Here is a 9418-nt window from a genome sequence, read left to right on the forward strand (position 1 = left end):
ATCTTTGGAAGAAATACTCCTCAATCAGTGATTTCGGGGATGGTTGCTCCTATACGGCGCTTGCCAACAAGCCGGCGCGCACCCGCTCCCCTCACGCATGACCTATTAGGCCGGCCCATGAGCGGGGCTGGACTCCCACCTTTTTTATTTCGTTTTTCTGCCTTTGTTTCGTTTCTCCTTCTTTAAAATAAATTTGATATTTCATAAGAATCCAAGTATATTAGTAAATTTTAAAAAATTGTTAAAGAAATCAAAATATGCTTGGTGGATTAAAACATGTTCTTGATTTTGAAAAAAAGTTTGCATATTTAGAAAAACAATGTTCGGGAAATCAAACAACGTTCTTTATTTTCAAAAAATGTTCGGATATTCTAAAATGTTTGTGAATACAAAAAATTGTTCATGAATTTATTTTTTTAACAAATATCAAATAAATGTTCCTAAATAAGACAAAATATGATCACTGGTTAAAAAAATGTTCACTTATTAAAAAATTCATAAATTCGAAAAACTTTCATGCATTTCAAAAAATGTTCATCAAAACAGAAAAATGTTCATTAATTTCAAAAATAGTTCACAATTTTCAAAAATGTTCACCGATTCGGAAAACTGTTCTCGAGTTTTAAAAATGTTCATCAACTTCAAACCAATAAATTTATTTAAAAGGTTCATGAATTCAAAAAATGTTCACAATTTAGAAAAATATTCACAAATATGTAAAAAATGTTCACGGATTTGAAAAATGTCATGATTTAAAAAATGTTCACGAAATATGAAAATATGTTCATGATTTCAAAAAATGTTCACAAACTTGAAAATGTTCGCAAAAAAGGAAAAAGGAAAAAGAAAGAAAGAAAGAAAGAAAAATGAAAATGAAAAAGGGGAAAATAAAAAGAAACATAAAAGGAAAATAAAAAGAAACATAAAAGGAAAATAAAAGGGAAAAAGAAAAATAAATAAAAACAAAAAAGGAAAAAAATAAAGAAACATAAAATAGAAAAAGGAAAAAAGAAAAAACTAAAAGGGAAACAAAAACCGGTTTAGGGAAGGTTCTAGAACCTTCCCAAAATCGGTGGGGATACCACACTATATTGGGTCGACCCGAGTACTCGATCTGGCGCCCTAGGGGGTACGCGTGATGTAGCTAGCGGGCGACCTATGTGCCAAGTACGGATCGCCTCTTGGGATGAGACTTTCCTAAAAAAAACATTAAGTCTCTAGGGTTGACCATCTTCTTCCTTCGGAACGAATCGATGGGCAATGGTGCACCTCCGCATACAGCTTCATTGTCGGGTCCAACTTGTAGTTGTCGATCATGGACGGGGTGAAGGAAATATGCCCTAGAAGCAATAATAAAGTTGTTATTTTATATTTCCTTATTCATGATAATTGTTTATTATTCATGCTAGAATTGTATTGACCGAAAACCTCAATACATGTGTGAATACATAGACAAAACACTGAGTCCCTAGTCAGCCTCTACTTGACTAGCTCGTTGATCAAAGATGGTTAAGGTTTCCTAACCATGGACGTGAGTTGTCATTTGATAACGGGATCACATCATTAGGAGAATGATGTGATGGACAAGACCCATCCGTTAGCTTAGCATGTTGATCATTCAGTTATATTGTTATTGCTTTCATGTATGTCAAATACATATTCCTTTGACTACGAGATCATGCAACTCCTGGATACCGGAGGAATGCCTTGTGTGCTATTAAACGTCACAACATAACTGGGTGATTATAAAGATGCTCTACAGGTATTTCCGTAGGTGTCTTGTTGGGTTGACGTGAATTGAGATTAGGATTTGTCACTCCGAGTATCGGAGAGGTATCTCTAGGCCGTCTCGGTAATGCACATCATAAGAAGACTTGCAAGCAAAGTGACTAATGAGTTAGTTGTGGGCTGATGTATTACGGAACGAGTAAAGAGACTTGCCGATAGCGAGATTGAACTAGGTATGAAGATACCGACGATCGAATCTCGGGCAAGTAACATACCGATGACAAAGGGAATAACATATGTTGTCATAACGGTTCGATCGGTAAAGATCTTCGTAGAATATGTAGGAGCCAATATGAGCATCCAGGTTCCGCTATTGGTTATTGACCGGAGAGGTGTCTCAGTCATGTCTACATAGTTCTCGAACCCGTAGGGTCCGCACGCTTAACGTTCGATGACGATTTTGTATTATATGAGTTATGTGATTTTGTCACCGAATGTTGTTCGGAGCCTCGGATGAGATCACAGACATGAAGAGGAGTCTTGAAATGGTCGAGAGGTAAAGATTGATATATAGGACGATGGTATTCAGACACCGGAAGTGTTTCGGGATGCACCGGGTACTTATCGGGTCACCGGAAGGGGTTCCGGACACCCCCAGCAAAAGATATGGGCCTTATGGGCCAAGAAGGGAAACGCACCAGCCACAAAGGGGCTGGTGCGCCCCCTCCCCCCCTCATATGGGCTGGCCAAATTGGAGTAGAAAAGGGGAAGGAGGAAAGGAAATAAGGGAATAGGATTCCCCTTTCCCCCTCTTTCCTTCCTACTCCGAATAGGAATAGGAAAGGGGGAGGCTGAATTGGGAGGACCCCAAGTAGGATTCCTCCTACTTGGGGCGCCCCCTTGGCTGCCTCTCCTCCCCTCCAACCTATATATATGTAGGGGAGGCACCGCTAGAAGACACACAAACATCTATTAGCCGTGTGCGGTGCCCCTCTCCACAGTTTACGCCTCCGGTCATATTCACGTAGTGCTTAGGCGAAGCCCTGCGCGGATTACTTCACCATCACTGTCACCACGTTGTCGTGCTGACGGAACTCTCCCTCAACACTTTCCTGGATCAAGAGTTCGAGGGACATCATCGAGCTGAACGTGTGCAGAACTCGGAGGTGCCGTACGTTCGGTTCTTGATTGGTCGGAACGAGAAGAGGTTCGACTACATCAACCGCATTGTCAAACGCTTCCGCTTTCAGTCTATGAGGGTACGTGGACACACTCTCACCCTCTCATTGCTATGCATCTCCTAGATAGATCTTGCATGAGCATAGGGAATTTTTGAAATTGCATGCTACGTTCCCCAACACGGGGAACCAACAACAAAGTCACGGTCTTGCTAGATCGTCGCCCTAGAGAAGAGGTCGTGACAGTCGGAAGAGTCACGGATCCAAGAGCTAGAACTTCGTTATTTCTCCCATACCTCACATTGGCGCTGGAGGAGCACATGATGTGATGGAAATGAGACCAAAGGACCAACTTATAAAGGAAAGTCGCCAACGCAGAGACAAACCCTGCAAACCCACCTCTTGTTAGGGGCATAGGGGGTTTGGTGGGTGGTCCTAGTTGGTGTAATAGAGGTCTGCTACTATGGCGAGTAAGGAGTAGCCTACTTAAGCCATAACAACCCACAAAATCACCTTCAGGTCTATCCCACTAGTAGAAAAAGGGCCATTTGTCCCGGTTCATAAGGCCCATCTGTCTCGGTTGGGGAACCGGGACTAAAGGGTCATTACTAATGCCCTTGGCCTTTAGTCCTGGTTCTTACACGAACCGGGACAGATGGGCCTCCACATGGCCGCTGTGGCGAGCCCAGGCAGGATGGCCTTTAGTCCCGGTTGGTGGCACCAACCGGGACCAATAGGCATCCACGCGTCAGCTGTTCAGGGGCTAGGGTTTTTGTTTTCTTTTTCTGAAGGGGGTGGATTTGGGGGTTTTGTATGGTTAATTAAGGTGGTTCATATATTGTGTTAGGTAGCTAATTAATTAATAGAGAGAAGTGTCCTCTCTTATCTCCGTGCTTGGTCGACGCTACATACTATACGTATAGAGAGGCCCTCGACACGCTAGCTAGTAAGAAAATGAAGGAAACCATTAAGTACAGAAGTTCGTCATGCATACCGAGAGAAGTGATCGACCTCTCCTTCTCCGAGAGATTGGTCGGACAACAAGTTTTAGTATTATCTATCCGACGCTACCGGCTACATACATATACAATATGTAAGATCTGTTATAATCCCCTAGCATCTGAAATCAAGTTCCACATGGTATTCTCTGGTTTTATTGATGACGTGGTCAAGAAAGAATCCCGCTAATTCCTCTTGAATTGCTTTCATGCGATCTTCTGGTAGGAGTTCATTCCGCATCTCTCACGTCTAATTTGAAGAAGGGGGTTAATACATATATATGAATGAAACTCAACAAGAATGATGGTGTAATAAAATGAAATTGTGAATATTATTGCTTACGCACATCAAATTGTCTTTTAGAGTAGCCCCGCTTCTCTTTGCAAGTCGTGTTGTAGATGAACTCGCACACTTAGTATCCACAGTAATCATTCCCTTGTTCCTGCCACAAGCACTTTACAAGAAAAGAGGTCAATCAAACTGATAATGAAGCATTATAAATGGCATTGATGAAAGTAGCTAGAATCAACGGGAGATGCGCGGAACTAGCTAGCTAGTAGTACTTACTTTCGGGTGTGTATATCGCAGCTCCTTCGGCAGTCCCGGAACTTCTTCGGTGAACTTTTTCCAAACCCTGCAAGACAAAAAAATTTATTACTTGAGATATCAGGAAATGAACAAAAATTTGCCGATATGGTGCGATAATGATCGATTGAACTTACTCGTTGAGAATTTTAGTCATGTCTGCATAGGTCTCGGGATCTTTTCGTCTCGAGTCTAAGACGGTTACTAGTCCCTGCTCAAGCTTAATCTCTAGGAGAATATAGTGGAAGTTGTGCACGCATGCATAACTCATCAATTACATTACTATAACCTCGCTCGAGTAATAAGGGAAACCGAATATGCACAAGACAGTAACACTCACTCGAAGTTGTAAGGAAAGAGTATTTTATCTTTGTTTTGATTTATTATCAATGATTTGAGCAAGTTGGCCTCAGCATCATCGACGTTCTTTTCAACCTCAACTTGATCTATGAGATTTGTGTTAATGAACCCAAGATCATACATTTCTTCTTTTCTGCGCTCGACGATCTTCAATCTGCATAATATAGTGAGGATAATCATATATACATGCAATGAAAGAGCTGAGCTATACATAGAGACTTAATGACAGAAGTAGTACTTACAGACAGTAGCAAGTGACCGTTAATTTATCGAGGGCCTTTTGATTGAACCACTGGAAGAACTCCTCAAACGGAATAGTCAATAAATCAATTCCAATGAGGTCGTGCTCCTCTTTAACTCTCAGATATAAAGTATCCATCCCCCTAGACTCTCTGTAGGTTTTCATGTATCAATCATGGAATCTTCGCATCATCATTGTTAGAGATTTTTCATCTTTGACAAGAGGCTTCCCGTAATGGTATTGGTGTTCTTCCACCTCCAAGAAATCATAATGTACATCGTCGGGCAGGTAATCTTCAAGATTGCTATAACCGAGCACCATCCTCGGATCATTAGCGACGATATCGCTAGACACCTTGAGTGGAGGGCACGATTGGTCCGCTTGTTCGCCGAGCTGGGCAATTTTTTTCCCAACTCGTCGTTCTGCTAACCTTCGATCACTGATAGCCGACCGCTCCGCTTTAATATATACCTTTGCAGTAATGCGCTCATAGTTGTTTTTCAGCGGAGACATTGGTGGTTTCCTCAGGGCATCGATAGTGCGCTTTGCTTTCACCCGGTCTACCTTCTCCTCCGGAGGTGGATGTCTCTTTGCTTTCACCCCTTTAAAGAAGTCCTTTGATGTATACTACACAACCTTCTTCTTATAGACGTTGTTGGGCCTCCAAGTGCAGAGGTTTGTAGGACAGTAGCAAATTTCCCTGAAGTGGATGACCTAAGGTTTATCAATCCGTAGGAGGCGTAGGATGAAGATGGTCTCTCTCAAGCAACCCTGCAACCAAATAACAAAGAGTCTCTTGTGTCTCCAACACACCCAATACAATGGTAAATTGTATAGGTGCACTAGTTCGGCGAAGAGATGGTGATACAAGTGGTATATGGATGATAGATATGAGTATTTGTAATCTGAAAATATAAAAACAACAAGGTAGCAAATGATAAAAGTGAGCATAAACGGTATTGCAATGCTAGGAAATAAGGCCTAGGGTTCATACTTTCACTAGTGCAAGCCCTCCCAACAATAATAACACAATTGGATCATATAACTATCCCTCAACATGCAACAAAGAGTCACTCCAAAGTCACTAATAGCGGAGAACAAACGAAGAGATTATGGTAGGGTACGAAACCACCTCAAAATTATTCTTTCCAATCAATCCGTTGGGCTATTCCTATAGGTGTCACAAACAGCCCTAGAGTTCGTACTAGAATAACACCTTAAGACACAAATCAACCAAAACCCTAATGTCACCTAGATACTCCAATGTCACCTCAAGTATCCGTGGGTATGATTATACGATATGCATCACACAATCTCAGATTCATCTATTCAACCAACATATAGAACCTCAAAGAGTGCCCCAAAGTTTCTATCGGAGAATCATGACGAAAACGTGTGTCAACCCCTATGCATAGGTTCATGGGCGGAACCCGCAAGTTGATCACCAAAACATACATCAAGTGAATCACGTGGTATCCCATTGTCACCACATATACGCACGGCAAGACATACATCAAGTGTTCTCAAATCTTTAAAGACTCAATCCGATAAGATAACTTCAAAGGGAAAACTCAATCCATTACAAGAGAGTAGAGGGGGGAAGTGTTGGGGAACGTAGTAATTTCAAAAAAAATCCTACGCACACGCAAGATCATGGTGATGCATAGCAATGAGAGGGGAGAGTGTGATCTACGTACCCTTGTAGATCGACAACGGAAGCGTTTGGTTGATGTAGTCGTACGTCTCCACGGCCCGACCGATCAAGCACCGAAACTACGGCACTTCCGAGTTCTAGCACACGTTCAGCTCGATGACGATCTCCGGACTCCGATCCAGCAAAGTGTCGGGGAAGAGTTCCGTCAGCACGACGATATGGTGACGACCTTGATGTACTACCGTCATAGGGCTTCGCCTAAGCACCGCTACAATATTATCGAGGACTATGGTGGAAGGGGGCGCCGCACACGGCTAAGAATATGATCACGTGGATCAACTTGTGTGTCTCTGGGGTGCCCCTGTCTCCGTATATAAAGGTTCAAAGGGGGGAGGCCGGCCATCCATCATAGGGCGCGCCAGGAGGAGTCCTACTCCCTCCGGGAGTAGGACTTCTCCCCCAATCCTAGTTGGAATAGGATTCGCGAGGTGGAAAAGAGAGAGAGAGAAGGAGGGGGGCGCCGGCCCCCTCTCTCCTTGTCCTATTCGGACTAGGGGGGAGGGGCGCGCGGCCCAGCCCTGGCTGCCTCTCCTCTTCTTCCACTAAGGCCCACTAAGGCCCATATAGCTCCCGGGGGGTTCCGGTAACCTCCCGGTACTCCGGTAAAATCCCGATTTCACCCGGAACACTTCCGATATCCAAACATAGTCTTCCAATACATCAATCTTTATGTCTCGACCATTTCGAGACTCCTCGTCATGTCCGTGATCTCATCCGGGACTCCGAACAACCTTCAGTACATCAAAACGTATAAACTCATAATATAACTGTCATCGAAACCTTAAGCGTGCGGACCCTACGGGTTCGAGAACAATGTAGACATGACCGAGATACGTCTCCGGTCAATAACCAATAGCAGGACCTGGATGCCCATATTGGCTCCTACATATTCTACGAAGATCTTTATCGGTCAGACCGCATAACAACGTACGTTGTTCCCTTTGTCATCGGTATGTTACTTGCCCGAGATTCGATCGTCGGTATCCAATACCTAGTTCAATCTCGTTACCGGCAAGTCTCTTTACTCGTTCCGTAATACATCATCCCGCAACTAACTCATTAGTTGCAATGCTTGCAAGGCTTAAGTGATGTGCATTACCGAGAGGGCCCTGAGATACCTCTCCGACGATCGGAGTGACAAATCCTAATCTTGAAATACGTCAACCCAACATGTACCTTTGGAGACACCTGTAGAGCACCTTTATAATCACCCAGTTACGTTGTGACGTTTGGTTGCACACAAAGTGTTCCTCCGGCACACGGGAGTTGCATAATCTCATAGTCATAGGAACATGTATAAGTCATGAAGAAAGCAATAGCAACATACTAAATGATCGGGTGCTAAGCTAATGGAATGGGTCATGTCAATCAGATCATTCAACTAATGATGTGATCCCGTTAATCAAATGACAACTCTTTGTCCATGGTTAGGAAACATAACCATCTTTGATTAACGAGCTAGTCAAGTAGAGGCATACTAGTGACACTCTGTTTGTCTATGTATTCACACATGTATTATGTTTCCGGTTAATACAATTCTAGCATGAATAATAAACGTTTATCATGATATAAGGAAATAAATAATAACTTTATTATTGCCTCTAGGGCATATTTCCTTCAGTCTCCCACTTGCACTAGAGTCAATAATCTAGATTACACAGTAATGATTCTAACACCCATGGAGCTTTGGTGTTGATCATGTTTTGCCCGTGGAAGAGGCTTAGTCAACGGGTCTGCTACATTCAGCTCCGTATGTATCTTGCAAATCTCTATGTCTCCCACCTGGACTAGATCCCGGATGGAATTGAAGCGTCTTTTGATGTGCTTGGTACTTTTGTGAAACCTGGATTCCTTCGCCAAGGCAATTGCACCAGTATTCTCACAAAATATTTTCATTGGACCCGATGCACTAGGTATGACACCTAGATCGGATATGAACTCCTTCATCCAGACTCCTTCGTTTGCTGCTTCCGAAGCAGCTATGTACTCCGCTTCACATGTAGATCCCGCCATGATGCTTTGTTTAGAACTGCACCAACTGACAGCTCCACCGTTTAATATAAACATGTATCTGGTTTGCGATTTAGAATCGTCCGGATCAGTGTCAAAGCTTGCATCAACGTAACCGTTTACGATGAGCTCTTTGTCACCTCCATATACGAGAAACATATCCTTAGTCCTTTTCAGGTACTTCAGGATGTTCTTGACCGTTGTCCAGTGATCCACTCCTGGATTACTTTGGTACCTCCCTGCTAAACTTATAGTAAGGCACACATCAGGTCTGGTACACAGCATTGCATACATGATAGAGCCTATGGCTGAAGCATAGGGAACATCTTTCATTTTCTCTCTATCTTCTGCAGTGGTCGGGCATTGAGTCTGACTCAACTTCACACCTTGTAACACAGGCAAGAACCCTTTCTTTGCTTGATCCATTTTGAACTTCTTCAAAATCTTGTCAAGGTATGTGCTTTGTGGAAGTCCAATTAAGCGTCTTGATCTATCTCTATAGATCTTTATGCCTAATATGTAAGCAACTTCACCGAGGTCTTTCATTGAAAAACTCTTATTCAAGTATCCTTTTATGCTATCCAGAAATTCTATATTATTTCC

Source organism: Triticum aestivum, chromosome 6A (assembly GCF_018294505.1).
Source record: "Triticum aestivum cultivar Chinese Spring chromosome 6A, IWGSC CS RefSeq v2.1, whole genome shotgun sequence".
Taxonomy (NCBI): Eukaryota; Viridiplantae; Streptophyta; class Magnoliopsida; order Poales; family Poaceae; genus Triticum; species Triticum aestivum.